This window comes from Hippocampus comes, unplaced genomic scaffold (assembly GCF_001891065.2).
Source record: "Hippocampus comes isolate QL1 unplaced genomic scaffold, H_comes_QL1_v1.1 scaffold254, whole genome shotgun sequence".
NCBI lineage: Eukaryota > Metazoa > Chordata > Actinopteri > Syngnathiformes > Syngnathidae > Hippocampus > Hippocampus comes.
Window position 1 is genome coordinate 555,245 of NW_017805874.1, and position 3,326 is coordinate 558,570.

Here is a 3,326-nt window from a genome sequence, read left to right on the forward strand (position 1 = left end):
ATATATATATACGGTATCAAGTGAACGCTGCCGCGCTTGGCTGCCGCTGCTCTCCCTCAAACTTTTGTGTTTTTACAATGTTTTTATGCTCGACTGTTTTACTGTTCTCGCACGGTATTACTGTCTTCATACGATAATCATTCCACCCCAGCCCCCAATCCACTATTGCTTCATACCCTCAACCATTTTCGACAGTTTTCGTCCCGGCGTCTCAGCATCCTACCTGCCCTGCTCTCGGACCAGGCCCCGCGCCATCTCCGCTCCGTTGTGCCCCGTGATCGGGGTCGGCAGGGCCTGTGTCTGGGTTCTACTGTTGTGGACCGTCATGTTGCTCTTCCATCGACCTGTCGAGGGTCTGCTCCAGTATTCAGGCTCCGCTTCCAATGGCTGAGCCCTCCTCCTGCTCTACACCTGCTCCCGGACATTGCTCGTTTTCCTCCCCGGAAATACATCCACCGTGGGTCTCGTCGGGGCTTCTGCCTCAACCGATCAAACAGCATCACCTCCTTGTGGTCATCCTCCCGTCGCCCACCCAGAAACGCCGGCCAATCTGTCGACCATCGGGTGTTAGCCGGCCTGGCTAGGTCGGCTAACGGTCCTCGAAACAGCGACACTGCCGGCGTCAACTTCGGGCTCCTTAACATCCGTTCGCTAAGATATCATCGCTGACCGTAAGTTCGATATTCTTTGTTTGAACGAGACCTGGCAAACCCCTGGCGACTTTTCCCAACTCAACGACTCAACTCCCCCGGGATTTGTTTACATGTCCAAGCCCCGTGGCTCCGGTCGCGGAGGTGGTCTCGCGATATTATATCGCGAAAAGTGGAAAGTAGTTCCAGTCTCTCTTCCTCCACTTTCCTCGTTTGAATGCCTTGCCTGCCAAATATCTGGACCCACTCCCAAGATAATTGCAACAGTCTACCGCTCCCCCAAACCTCATAGTGACTTTTTAAACGAACTGTCTGCTGTCCTCACCCATCTTTCCTTTTTATCTCCAAATATAATCATTCTGGGAGATTTTAATACACACATGGACAATCCAGCCCTTCCTCTTACCGTTGACCTCACCTCTTCACTTGACAGTTTTGGTTTTCGTCAGTTGTAGACTTTCCCACACACATCAAAGGTCACACCTTGGACCTGATTTGCTGCTCTGGTCTTACCCCCTCCACCTGTACTGCTGATGAACTTCCAATAACGGACCACTTCCTCATTTCACTTAACATTACCCTCCAACTCTCAATCGCCAAATCACCCCGTACCATCACCTACCCTAATATTAAAGACATTAGCATCGATTCTCTCACTTCACGGATCGCCACCTTGACTCTGGACACAGACTCCACTCCCGACGATTTGACTTCCCGATATAACTCTGGTCTCCTCAATATCCTCAATACGCTTGCTCCTGTCAAGTCCCGCTCTGTCTTTTTTACCCGGTCTGCCCCCTGGTTCACCCCTTATTTCCGTTCCATGAAATCCAAAACCCGTCAGCTTGAAAGACTTTACAGAAAAACTGGTCTCTCTGCTCACAAGGACATTTACACAGCTCAACTATCCGCCGACAAGGACTCCATCTCACAAGCAAAATCACAATACTACTCTGGACTCATCCGTTCTAACGCCGGAAATATGAAGACTCTCTTCTCCCTCTGGAACAGAATCACTCAACCCCCTGTCTCCCTACCACCTCACTTTTATTCCTGACACTTGCAACGCTCTCCTCCTATTTTCCATTGAAAAAATCAACAAAATCCACCAGCACTTGGGCTCCTCTCTATCACTCCCCCCCTCTGACCACCCTTTCCCCTGCCAACTGTTATCCTCTTTTGAATTCCCCCATCCCTCATTAATCTCAGATCTCATCATCAAATCCAAGACTTCCTCCTGTCAGCTAGTTCCCCTCCCCACAGTTGTGGTCACATCTTGCTTGCCCTCTCTGCTTCCATTCATTTCAGCCATTATTCATTCCTCTCTGTCCTCTGGAATTCTTCCCAAATCCTTCAAAATCGCAGCTGTCACCCCAATCCTGAAAAAACCCGGTTCAGATCCCAATGACTTCAATAACCGACGCCCCATCTCTCACCTTCCTTTCATCTCAAAAATTCTTGAAAAAAATTGTTGCCTCTCAGCTCCATTCCCACCTCACCTGTAATAGTCTTTATTTACAATTCCAGTCCGGCTTCCGTCCCTGTCACAGTACAGAAACAGCTCTCATAAAAATCACAAAAAATCTCTTCATGGCAGCAGACTTTGGCTTAATCTCCATTCTCATTCTCCTTGACCTGAGTGCAGCTTTCGACACCATTTCGCACTTCATCCTCCTTCATAGACTCTCCACCTTAGGCATCACCCACACCCCCCCTAAGTTGGTTCCATTCATATCTCACTGGCCGCTCTCAGTTCATCCAACTCAATTCCTTCACTTCACAATCCCTCCCCGTCACTTCTCGTATTCCCCAGAGTTCTGTCCTCGGTCCCCTCCTTTTCATTATCTACCTTCTTCCGCTCGGCAATATTTTTCGCAAATTTGGTATTCACTTTCACTGCTTCGCGGATGACACCCAGCTCTACCTCTCCAGAAAACCCGATGCCTCCCTCCCACCCTCCTCCCTCTCTCACTGTCTCTCAGAAATCAAATCTTGGTTCACCCATAACTTCCTCAAGTTAAACAGCAACAAAACAGAACTCCTCCTCGTCGGTACTAAATCCACACTATGCAAAGCTGACAATTTTTTCCTCACAATTGATAACTCCACTGTATCTCCTTCCCCTCAGGTCAAGAGGTTGCGTGTCATCCTCGACAGCTCACTATCTTTCCACTCTCACATCAATAACATTACCCGGTCCACATATTTACACCTCCGTAACATCAACCGTTTCCGTCCCTCTCTCACCCCTCACACTACTGCTATCCTTGTTCACAGCCTCGTCACCTCCCGCATCGACAACTGCAATTCACTTCTTTTCGGCGTCCATCTCAAATTTCTCCATAAACTTCAACTTGTTCAGAATTCAGCAGCCCGGATCAGTATGAAAACCCCCTCCTTCCATCACATCACCCCCATCCTCCGACAGCTCCACTGGCTCCCTGTTAAACATAGAATCAATTTCAAAATACTTCTTTACACATTCAAAACCATCCATAACCTTGCCCCCCCCCCTATCTATCAGATCTTCTTCAGATCTCTATTCCTTCTCGCTCACTCATGTCTTCATCCTCCCTCCACCTCTCTGTACGCTCTGCCCGTCTCAGCACAATGGGGTGCAGAGCCTTCAGCCGCTCTGCTCCCAAACTCTGGAACTCACTTCCACCCAATATTCGT

The 3,326-nt window shown here is 49.0% G+C and overlaps 1 protein-coding gene across 4 annotated transcripts in view; it reads right to left on the reverse strand.

The window, feature by feature from the left end:
- The window catches only part of gabra2a (gamma-aminobutyric acid type A receptor subunit alpha2a), a 90,033-nt gene that overhangs the window by 39,103 nt on the left and 47,604 nt on the right, over nucleotides 1-3,326 (reverse strand). The window lies entirely within an intron of this gene.